This window comes from Alosa pseudoharengus, unplaced genomic scaffold (genome assembly GCF_046254945.1).
Source record: "Alosa pseudoharengus isolate Yale_2024_CS ecotype anadromous, Long Island Sound unplaced genomic scaffold, YU_APseudo_1.1 YU_APseudo_1.1_scf_2, whole genome shotgun sequence".
NCBI lineage: Eukaryota > Metazoa > Chordata > Actinopteri > Clupeiformes > Clupeidae > Alosa > Alosa pseudoharengus.
The window spans coordinates 26,943,611-26,956,327 of NW_027468663.1; the positions used below are offsets into that span (position 1 = coordinate 26,943,611).

The 12,717-nt window shown below is 39.3% G+C and overlaps 1 long non-coding RNA gene across 5 annotated transcripts; it reads left to right on the forward strand.

The window, feature by feature from the left end:
- The first annotated feature begins 7,249 nt into the window (after positions 1-7,249).
- On the forward strand, positions 7,250-9,722 carry LOC143135183 (uncharacterized). 5 transcript variants are annotated; one of them, XR_012988836.1, is made up of 10 exons: positions 7,250-7,331; positions 7,671-7,798; positions 7,936-8,016; positions 8,264-8,404; positions 8,567-8,600; positions 8,671-8,712; positions 8,811-8,975; positions 9,069-9,161; positions 9,268-9,336; positions 9,438-9,722. It is a non-coding gene; the product is annotated as an uncharacterized LOC143135183 (long non-coding RNA). The 5 variants fall into 5 exon arrangements; XR_012988835.1 differs by having other exon boundaries at positions 8,297-8,404; positions 8,510-8,600; XR_012988837.1 differs by lacking the exon at positions 8,567-8,600 and adding an exon at positions 8,510-8,527 and having other exon boundaries at positions 8,297-8,404.
- Positions 9,723-12,717: the final 2,995 nt, after the last annotated feature.

Genomic DNA, 12,717 nt, shown 5'->3' on the forward strand with positions numbered 1-12,717 from the left:
ACCTGGTTTTGTCGGGTTAAAGTGTTTTTTTTTTTTTTTTTGCAGAATCTTGTAGACTAGGGGTAGCTTTAAGATTTGAGAGGGTGCCCATTGATATTGCGCAATTTCGTATATTAACCCTTTCTTGTTCAATTTGCTGAATATAAGGCAAGACTGCAGGTGAATAGGGTAAAACATAATTAGCAGATATCACTATGACATTTCCCCAGTTTATTACTTACGGGTCATTCCACGTCAATTCAACAAGGGCCCACGCACTTAGGTCTCAAAAAATTCTGAAAAAATTACCAGGTGTACCTATGTTACCCAGGAGACACACTGTAAAATTACTCTTATGTAAGAGATCAATACTTTCCAAGATACAGCCAGTTTTACAGGGGTAGGGGGTGTCGATTTTGTTCGGCCTCTTTTTTTTGTCAAAGTTCACAAGCCCACAGCGCAAGAACTAAACCATGTAGGAGGCTCAAATTTTGCATGCTGGTACATAAATAGGAATAGTATGTAGCAAAATCGTCACGTTTGGTCTGGATAATCCTGCATGGTCATAGCTGTCCCTCAAAGTTGATACAAATTTTATTGGAGTTTTTGGCTGGGCTCTGTTTAAGGCTTCAGAAGACATATTTGTACTCAACATAGGCAACATAGGATTTATTTTCCTTACTGAGATAAGTAGAAACACTCTCACAAAAAACAATGAACAGAAAATAAATTCCTTCAGGGTCTGAACAGCAGACTTTACAAGTCTAAAAAATAATTTTGGTTCTCATATTCAGAGCACCCAAACACCTTGTGGGAATATACAAAGTTTTTTTAAATATTTTTTTCTTTATTCTCCATGATCTTTTCTTTTTAAAAACACCAATTTGACTTGTCTTATGCAAATCTTTCTTTTTCACTTTCCACCCTGAACATGGGCAAAATGCACCATTGACATCAATATGTTTTGTATAGAGCTACCACAGGTTACTCTATACAACCACAGGTGGCAGTGTGGTGACTCTATATAAAACATATTGATGTCAATGGGGAATTTTGCCCATGTTCAGGGTGGAAAATAAAAATGAAAGATTTGCATAAGACAAGTCAAATTGGTGTTTTCAAAAATAAGGGATCATGGAGAATAAAGAAAAACATATTTAAAAATTCTTTGTATATTCCCACAAGGTGTTTAGGTGCTCTGAAAATGATAACCAAAATGATTTTTTTGAAGGGATTTGTTTTCTGTTCATTGCTTTTTGTGAGAGTGTTTCTACTTATCTCAGTAAGGAAAATAAATCAAGAGCCTATGTTGAGTACAAATATGTCTTCTGAAGGCTTAAACAGAGCCCAGCCAAAACTCCAATAAAATTTGTATCAACTTTGAGGGACAGCTATGACCATGCAGGATTATCCAGACCAAACGTGACGATTTTGCTACATACTATTCCTATGTACCAGCAAAATTTGAGCCTCCTACATGGTTTAGTTCTTGCGCTGTGGGCTTGTGAACTTTGACAAAAAAAGAGGCCGAACAAAATCGACAACCCCCTCCCCCTGTAAAACTGGCTGCATCTTGGAAAGTATTGATCTTACATAAGAGTAATTTTACAGTGTGTCTCCTGGGAATTTTTTGAGACCTAAGTGCGTGGGCCCTGGTTGAACTGACGTGGAATGACCCTTACATTAATATGAAAAAAAAATTATTACAAGTTTTCTGTAATTTGATGTTTAAATTTGAAAAAGCCCAATGTACCAAAATCGTGAAAAAAAGGAAATACCTGTATTGTAGATCCTATCCACCGTTTGCAGTGAAGCTAAATTCTATGAAACATGAAATCACTATAATACTTCTGCTTGTTATCACAACCCTTCACAATGCATGTTATAACCATGATTGTTCACAATCTACTTTACCACTACCTGCTACTTTGCTAAGTCAGCTCAAACTAACGCCAGTCGGGCAGGTTATCTCTATTTACGGAAATGACTGTGTGTGTGCCTCGGAGAGGGAGGCTGAGGCGTCGATCCAGCTCTGTGGTGGATAAGATCTACAATTAGATGTTAACTAATATTACTACGCTAGGTCGAAGTACTCCCAAGTGCTATTGCGCCATAGCCTGGCGGGCCATCCTATATCATTGAAATGTATAGTCTGGAATCGAATCATTCACCTGCTTAATCCAAGGGGCGGGCAGAGAATTGTCTTTCAAACTGCCTAGGCATGCAATAGGCCAGCGCTACGACCATATCCGTCAAAACGGCAAATGCATCCTTCTTCGAAAGGAATGACTTAAGTGCATTGTGTTGCTCTACTTTCAAAGAAAATCACAAGTCCAACTCCTCCAAAGTTGACGCCAACGCCGATTCAAACAACCGCTCTTCGTTCGCCATAGCCACCTTCCTTGTTGTTCACCGTCGCAGGATGTCGTTATCCTGTTAAGCCTGCCTTAAGACTCTCTAACGAAATAGAGCGCTGTGATTGGAGAACATCCACAGTGTTAAGCCAATAGAAATTCCTATGGTTCGATACTAGACGTACAGGCTGAGCAAATTAATTTGCCGCCACTAGGGTGCGTCTAGATTTCTAGGCTAATTGCGCCACACATTGTAGTTCTCCTGTTTATTCGCTTGGAAAATCGCCACGTTTCATGTTGTGTGACCTTACACATTTTTATCAACTACTCGGGCAACTGCAGACATCCCAACCTGCAAAAAGTAATTTCAGGGAGGTATCACGAAGCCCCCCCCCCCCAAAAAAAAAAATATATATATTTAAAAATAAAATAAATAAATAAATAAATAATAATATTATTAATAATAAAAAAAATTGCCTACTTAGTTACTGAAATACAGATTAATGTTTGTTCAATAATGTCTAGTCAGCACACCAAATAAGGAAGGCCTATAGATAGAAATTGTGAAAATAAAATATAGATTTTGGTAGTTTGGTCTTTTCATGTAGCCTTGGCAACTAGCCATCTAGTATAGGCCTGAATAATATGCACATGAATTGACACTAGTTAAACTCACCTCAACATGTTTTTTGCAATCATTTAACCCGCTATGGGCAATGCTAAGGTCACTGTTACAAATAGTGCAGTGCAAAACTAGGCCTATCATTCTTTTTTACTCGTATGATTGAGACAAGGGTACACTTTGAAATGGGTCTTACATTTTCCTTTTTTGGGGGCACTGACTCTGCCATGACGCTCCTGTTCCTAGATACACTTAACTGATTAAGTTTGGGAGAAAAGAGATAAAAAGCTCGCCTACACTGAAAACTGATTGGTTGATTTAGCGAAACAGGCCAATCAGGATTATCTCTGTCTTGGATGCGCTCAGGCACACACGCAACACCCCTCTCTCCCCCCTTTCGTGTGCGCGCGACACTCAGATGCACACGCGATTTTAAGTCTCGGTCTGTGTGATTGCTCGCTCTAGATCCCGGGAGATTGTATCTAATTTGCGGGCGTCAGGGAGCCGCTATCAACATGCGGGAGACTCCCGGAACTTCCGGGAGACTTGGGATGTCTGCAACTGTATTTAAGTAGGGAAAACGTGGATGTTTTCGATTACTGCTATCTTCCTACCTCTATGGCTACGTCTGAGCCCGCTAGCATAGCAACATGCTAACACATTCGCGCCGCGCACCAGAGCGTTTGAGTGCATGTACCGACATGGGAGAGGTATGACTCAACTCGTGAAAGTTAAGGTAAAAACATATTACTACCGACATTGGGTGGCGTGTTCCTTTAAGGTTAGGGGTGTGAGGATTTACATGCGCAACTATGCTAGCTCAGTTCGCCTCCGTTACATGGCCATAGACATAATAGAGATTATGTCCAACTAGCCCTGTTCCCAAGCTGAAGTTAGAGTTTTTGACCATCAAATTCAAATCATAAACAAAAGGATTGCCAAAATGGCGATTTTGGCCACTTTCTTTGGGCAGACGTCATTATACCATGTAAATTAATTCATATTGTTCACATGTGTGCATCTCAGAAATCTCCCTTGACCAATAGATCAAGGGTACAGGCTGTGAATTTTTTTTTTAAATCTAGTATTATGCCTATGCTAATTACCTGAAAAAACCTTTGAAAAATCAAATTGCTGAAACTTTATAACTGAGCAGGCATATTTGGCTGTAACAGCCATGCCCCCTTCCAACACTGTCAATTACCAGACTCCACTCACCAGATCTGCATCCCCGGTCTACTAATGAGTCACTCATTTCAGTTAATCCCCTGCACCTGTCCACGCCCCTATTTAAACCCTCCTGTTTTGCCTCTCTGTGTTGGCTTGGTTAAGACGCCGAAGGACTGTTCAGTACTGAACCTTGTACGCGGTCCTGTTCTCATTGCGCGTTCTCTGTTTTGGCTGGTATCTCCTGTGTGTTTTATTATTGACCTTGTGTAAGTTTTGTTTTGGAAATTAAATACAAGAGTCCTGCACTTGCGTTCGGTCTCATCCTTCTGTGACATTGCCGAATGTGACTTATGTTTTTTGAGGGTCAAGAAAGATGTGTAGTGATGAAATGTAAAGTTTAAAATTGTTAATTTGTAATCCTAAATTGTAAACACCAATCCACATGGTCTGAATTTTGTCTCATTAGAAGTTCCATCATTCAACTATATGACCAAATGTATGACCAAGTCTGTTCTATGCACATTGTTTCTGAAGATTTGTTTCCTTTGTGGGTTCACCAATGCCCACATTCTTCAGCAATTAATGGTGCTTTTCAAGACCTCAATTTTGTTTCGCTTCAGTACTGAGACTGGCAGAGATGAGCTCTCTTTGGATTTCTTGTTTAGAAAATCTACCGAGAGCCACCAACCAACCAGCGAACAAAGGGCGTGTCTGAAAGAGATTACGTTACACAGGCATGATCTTTGAATTTGCTACGTCCCCGTCCCTATTTCGGGGAAAGAAGACGCTTGGAAACCTATTATATGGGCTACATCAACGTTAGGCGACCATTACACTTATATTTTTAGCTCTTTCCAGTTTACTAACAGGAGTCACAAACAAAGTCGCAATCGAGCTGCCTGTGGGTTTGGCAAGCTTCACTTTAAATGTTATAACAAACATAAGTCATTCCTTAATTCAGCAATCAAGGATCTTTGGTTATACTGCAGTTCCACAGTTAGTTATCTACGAGCTAAATTCGTCCTCTACACTGGGGTATTGGAAGCGAACAAGGTTGGTAATGTAGTCTCGGCATGAGTCAGTTACATATACCCATTTCGGTAACACTTTATGGTAAGGGTAAATTAATTATCATGAATTCATGCATGAATTTCATGATTTATGTTTTTGAGATATTAATTCATGATTACTTCATTCATTAAAGCTGCAGTTGGCAATATTTTTTTGATCATATTCACTGAAACGGTCACTATGCTCCGACAGAACAACATAAATCAGCCGGTTTTAGAAAAAAAAAACGCACTACCTCCACCTAGAGCCTGTTATTTGTTTTGCAAAAATCCACAGCTCCCGGTTCTTCTGGTCCAATCAGAGCAGGGTTGTGTGAGATCTGACTGTCAATCACAGTCTGGTGCAGACTGACGAGCACAAACATAATGAAAGGGTGCTCGGTGGTAGTGGGGGAGGGGCATGAGAGTTGTAAACATTCAAAATTTGGGCTAAGTCCCCTCAATCTGTCAGACTTGCCAACTGCAGCTTTAATATCTCATGAATCATCAGGAATTGACATGAGTTCATAGTTTGTCATTCATGAAGAATTATGATTTATTAAGCATGATCATGACTATTTCTTTTTCTGCCAAAAATGTGGTCATCACTGCTCAAATTCTGATTTGAACACAACTTTGCAGTTCTCTAAACACATGTCATTATTCGCCACTTTAGTTGAAGGGCCACAGCTATGATGAACGCATGAGCAATTAACCTTAAATTCACATAATCATGATGATCATGCTTAAGAAATCATAAATCATAATGATGTACCCATCGCACCTAATGCTTTAGTTGATGTGTTGTTCATACATGAGGTCATCATGAATGAGAGTATATGAACTCATATCAATTCCTGATGATTCATAAGATAAAGGAATTAATTCATGTATGAATTCATTATAATTCATGTAATTTTACCGTAAAGCGTTACCCATATTTCTTCATAACCGCTAGATGAATAACTATATAATAATGCTTCAAGAGGCTGACCCTGGCCCACCTCATAACCTGCTTACCACCCTCCCTCGACCCCTACCAATTCGCCTATACTGTCAGAACAGGAGCATGGAGGATGCCATCTCTACAGCACTTCACTCCGCCCTGTCCCTCCTTGACAATAGCAACACCTATCTGAGAATGCTGTTCATTGACTTCAGTTCAGCATTCAACACCATTATCCCCTCCAAACTGATCACCAAACTCAGTGAACTCCTCAGACCCTGGTGAACTTCTACCGCTGCACCATTGAGAGCATCCTCACCAACTGTGTCACAGTATAATATGGCAACTGCTCTGTCTCTGACCGGAAAACACTGCAGAGAGTGTTCACCCACAGAAGCTCTGAGCATCACTTTGAGCACAGAGTAAGTCATCTCCTGTTTTAATGTTACAACAAATTCACAACTTGTTTGACACAAACAACTTGACTGCTGTTAGAGAATGTTTCCCAGATAAATTAGCATCAGTTTTTTAATGAATGTCTGTAACTTAGCCAACAGTTTTACATCCTGTTCACTAACAGCGCTTGCCCAGAACAAAGTAGTCTACACTGTAAAAATTGGATAGTTCCTTGAAGAACCTCAATGTTACTCCAAGAACCCAGGGGCTCTTCTGAGAACTCAAACGTGCCTTGATGCTCTTAGAGGTCTCTGCAAGAACCTTAACGATTTTTCAGTATGAAAGGAGGTTCCTCAAAGAACCCAATTTAATCAAGGTTCCTGGAGGATCTCCAGCTGAGAAAGAATAATTTTCTTGAATTTATCTTTTACAGGCCTAAATTGCTGTGTAGCCTAGGCCTAACTGATTCAAAACAAAGGCTAACCTAATCAGATAATATGATGCTAGGCCTGTGATAGGCTATGACAACAAAATAAGAGTTTTGATGAGTAATCGCCTTTGACTAGTGTTTAATTGCGCAAAAGATCTGAAGCATTCAGCTACTTGTGTGGTGTTTTGTTAATTGTGTGTAATTAACTATTTTGAAAAACTAGACGAGCATAGGCTAGGCCTACTGCCTATGCCAAAATAGCAGCAGAACACGGTCGGATAACTCGATGGGCGCACAGGTGTGGCTCGAGGCGATGACGCGCGTGTGGAATCTTCTTTAAAAATGGCAACAGAATTTGACAGTTGAGTCAACGTTACTACAGGAGGTGAGTGCAACATTTTGACAGCCCTATCTCAAGCTTTTTTAATGTTGACGTTTGTCAGAAACTATACCTTAAATGATACATATTCTACATATTAAATGGAAACGAGACGTTTTAACCATGACCTCATTATAGGCTATAGCATACAACTAAAGGTAAGATCAACGTGTCACCGTTCGTGAACGTTAACCTTAACTTTTTTTTAACATAACGTTAGAGCTTAGCAGCCTTATTTAGCCTACCGTTAGTTTTTTTAAGTTATAAGATAGCATTATGCCTTGGCTTGTATGCTATGCTTAAACTGAATGTTAGCCAAATATTCTGTCTATTTTACTCCTTCAGCACAGACTTTTCAACTTCCCGTGTTTCCAACTCTCCTGAAATGAAAGCTAACATTAATGGAGGAAGTCCTGACGTTCATACTGCTGCACACAGATTATACAGGTCCTATTTGATTCAATTTCTATGTGGTAAGTGTGTAGCATGAGGTAGCCTACAGCTTTACTTACTGTTCTTCATTTGCATTCACGCAAAACAACAACCAGTCATTTCAATCATTAAGTCATTTAAAATATAGGCTACTCCATCTCTATGTTTAATTTCAAAGGTATCCAGTATCATGACATTTGTGCTGCTGCTGTATCTAAGCACCCTTTCCTCCGGGATCGCACAGGACCAGGATATGCATGTAAGTAGATTATTAAAGTAATAAACATACAGTTAGGCCTACTGGCTGTAGTGAGGGTCCTTTTTTAGTGCACCTAACAAGTAGGGATAATGGGATGGGATATTCCTGTCAGGGGTATTCAGGTTGTTGTAGTCTGCTCACTTACAGATGCAATTGAATCATGTATGCCTATGACACTCTTCACTTCTGTTGGTATGTTGCTTAACACCTGTATAAACCAGGCCATTGCATTTGAATTTTCCTTTAGGCTAATTGGTTTATATAACCTTTCATATTATAGTTGGTTGGGAATGCTAAAAACAAATTCAAGAAGGAAAGAATCCCACTGAGCCTTCCTGAAATTGGATACCATCGAGCAAAGTATGGGAAAAGGCAAAATTCATCACAGGCAAGTCACCTTTTCCTCACAAAGAAAAATGCATCTGTATCTCAAGCAGAAGCTTTCAGAATTACACTTAACTGTGATCCTTATTGCAGTTTACTTTGATTCCAGGACAAAACTCAATCCAATGTGAGGGAAACCACACTTATTTTTTTTCTATTCACACAGATACCTGCTACCCAGGATGCAAACACTAGTTCAGGTATGGTGTGTGTGCGTGCGTGCGTGCGTGCGTGTGCATATGTTCACTGATGATCTTTTTACACTGACAGGTTGTAGATGTTCTTGGTGATGAAAGCGTATCCAAATCCAATGTAAGTTTTCAGATGATGATTAAACACCATATATTACTACTTATTACATTTCTTTAACCAAATTGACCTTTACTTTAAATTGAATGTAACATTTACAGGACAATGAGACAAAAATGAAGGAGGAGTGTTAAAAAGTAAACCCTGATCTAAATACGATTGAAAACAGAATAAGGAGAACAATCAGTGACAGAGTGGCATTTATTCAACGCCACTCCACACAGGAAATCCTTACTGAATACCCAGCTTTACACCACATTTGAACTGTGAGTTAACATTTGGCATTTAGTTCACTGCAAATTATTTTTCAGATGTTCTTCTGCCAAGCAAACATGTAATTTGTTCTTATCTTTTTAAAGGTTTTCTCTGAAATTCAGCACCTGCATAACATTGACCTAAGTACCAATCTGCACTAAATCAGGCCTGTGAGGAGACAACCTACAAATACAAAGGTATTAAGAAGTTTGATTTACACTTCATGTCATTACTGCTATAAAACTGTATGGAATTCATGTTATTACTGCTATAAGACTTATCCAGTATATTGTTCAAATTCAGGACTCTTTGCAGCAGAGCGGCCATATCTGTTTGGGGACAATCCTGACAGGCTCATACGTTGTGGATAAGGTAAGAGTACCAGTCATTTGACACTGTTAGAAACTTCCCCTGCCAATGGGCTTGAATATCACCAATCCCCATTCTAAATACTGTTATTCTGTACTTTTCAGATATCCAAGACACCCACACCTACCCTATACATAAGAGGCAACCCCTTTGAGGAAGACACCACCATTACACTTTGCATGGACGGACAAGACGTCGTAACACCAGAAGATGTGTTGATGGGCATTGGAGCATTGCTAGCAGTTTATTTAATTTTCAATATGGAATACCCAAAGGCCGAGAACAAGACATTGTTGTTTTTACAGTCTATGTGTGATATTAAGACAAAAGAAAAAATCCCCATTGCCGTATTTCGGATGTCAAATTTCATACTCTAAATTAAATACTCAATAGTTCAATCAATCATTTATTGACTATTTCATTTAGATTAGGAAGTTAATTGTGTTCTTGTTAATAGCATTGTTTAATAGATGTTTTCATTCATGCCTTCATCTATGTAGCCTGTGTATTATTTGTTTATTTATATATTTATTTATGTATCTATCTGTCCATCCTTTCATGTACAGTATTCCTAATATTTTGCCATTGACATGCTTTGACGCTTTTGATTAAATTCTTGCTTAAATACATCTGTTGTTTCATGTACATTTATCCCACATTCTAATAATAAAAATAATAATAACAATAAAGGTTAATACATTCTAATAATAATAATAATAAAGGTTAATAATAATGAAGGTTCTGTAATGAACTTCAAAAGGTTCCTCAAGCAACCTTTGAAAAGGTTCTTCAAAGAACCTTTCTTTAAAGGTTCTTCGAAGAACCTTTTGAGGTTCCCCCACAGTTTCAAATTGAAGAACCCCTAAAAGTTCCTCCAGGATCTTATAATTTTTACAGTGTAGTCCTAGTCATATTTTCGTTATCACAGGGTGACTGACATATTGTCACTTTATAAACACCCCTCTCTCCAAATAGGCTTAATAATTGTATTAGCACTAAATAAAAGTGTAGCCTATTGCATAGTCAATGTTAGTTTAAAATCATAAAATCATCAATCAAATAAATTATATCCTGGCCATGGATGCATTAATCATTGCATCTGTCTTTCAAAGATGTCAGGTAAAAAGCAATCACTCTTGCCTATCTTCAAAACTTGAGAGCCCTAGTCAATCGAGAAGCCTCTGGCTGCAGCCTGCGGGGACATCCACATCCACATCCAAGTGCGACGTCACATTTGTTCTGCGCATGTGTGGAACTTCTCGCGAGCGCTTTTGATATTATTGGCGCTATCAGAGCACTATCCAGTCCAGGGGCGTAGATTTGCGTGGGGACCGAAGGACGTGTCCACACCAATGTCAGATTACGACTGAAATGTCCCCACCAATATTCAGGTTGAAGTGGGGGGGGGGGGAGCGCTCACATGCGCTACAAAGAGTTAAATACTTTCTCACTTTGCTGCGGATCATCTCGTACAGATCGTGTAATGTGCAGTAGCCTATAAGGGTAAATCGCGCTGATTTGAAGTGACCTATAATAACTACCAGTGAGCCGCAGGAGACGCTGCGCTTCAGCTTCACTTCACTACAAGGCATATAAAGTGCGTCCAAATTAATCCATTCTTCTCTGTTGAACTCCTCAAGTAGGCTACTCATCACACATGTGTCACATGAAAGAGCCTTTTCTCAGCTTTTAAACGGTGCTATAGCCACTATTTGCTGTGATAAACAGTTCGCGAGAAAAATTAACTTCAAGAGATTTAATAATTATTCTCTGTGCCCATCTCCACATCCATTCGTCTCGGTGGAATATCGTAGGCCTATACACACTCTTCACGCAACACATGACAACCCATATATCAGAATAAACAGCAGACCTTACCGAACACAAAGGTGTAAAGCATTCCCGTGTATAGTTAGCTGTTCCAGAGTAATCCTGTTTTGAAATAAATTGTAGAAAAATTCAACATGGTCTTTCGGCTTTAAGCATTTCTTAAAACTGAGCTGTGCTTACATCGCCTAGATATCTGTAAATAGGCCTATTAGAGAATATACAGGCAGCTTATGGTTAAGAGTTGTCAATGTAGCCTTAATGATTCTTTTCACAAAATGCTAAGCATGCATGTATCTAAGTTTCTTAAAACTGAGCTGTGCTTAAATGGGTCAATGCATGATTTCATAACAGACCAAATAGAAAATAAATGTTAAATATAGCCTACATATGTATAGCCTAGGCTACATATTAAAATCAGATTATGTGCTACACAGTATAGATCAAGTTGGACAGTAGCACATTTTAATCATGGGTAGTTGGACAGTAGCACATTTTAATCATTTTATATATCTATAGTGGCTGGTGAAAGAGTTGAGTGGCTTTTCCTTTTTTTTTCCGGGGGAATTAGTGGGTCCCCACCAAAGCTCAGACCAAACCTACGCCCTTGATCCAGTCATTACTTTTCGCGAATGTATTCACGAAGACCCCTATTTTGTCATGTCGCACCCGTCACACTTTCGGGGTAATCTGGAGACAAACCAATTTCTTGTCGAAGGGGTTTACATTTGCCCATGTTGTTCCTTTGAAAGTGTACTACAGTACAATTTTGAGAATCATATACAAAATCATCGGAAGCATGCAGTTCTTCATAAAGGTAGGCAGTGTCTAGCAGTAACAGTTAACGTTACGTTATCTAGTAATTGGGCCTTCAACTGACAATGCATTTTACTTCACTGAAATTACATAGCCCACATTTTACTAGTGTTCTACAGTTTTGCCTTTTTTGCCTAATTTCAACCTGGTTTCGGTATTTGGCTCGTTGGAAAGAATGAGCAAGTCAGTTTTATTTAACATTTAACATGCACGGGCATGCAAGGGAACACTTCATACACTGGACCGGTACTCTGACACTGCTTGGTTCTGAGCACAAGTAAAACTTTAGAGGCGATTGTTGACTGGCTGCACAAAAATAGTGGCCAAAGGATGTTGTAGCCTACACGTCAGTCATATGAGCCGTAGTCCATGGATTTCTATGCAACGTCACGAAAACATGCGTGCATGCAAACATGCGAGGCAGAAAGCACCATAGAACAGCATAGGTCAGGGCCCACTTCCCCGAAAGCATCTTAAGCCTAAGAGCGTCGTAAAGTCCCTCTTACGAACGTCTTAAGATTTGCCGACTGTTTCCCGAAACCATCGTAGCTTAAGAGCATCGTGAAAACACTCGTAGATCTACGAGTGCTCCAGAGTACTCGTTACCGGCTAAGAGCGTCTTAACAGTACTTCTCACTGAGGTCACCAACAGGACATACAGAGGAATTACAACTTAGAATACATAATCCAATTTAGGTTCCCATTCTTTATTGTGTTTACCTGTGATGAATCAGATTTTAG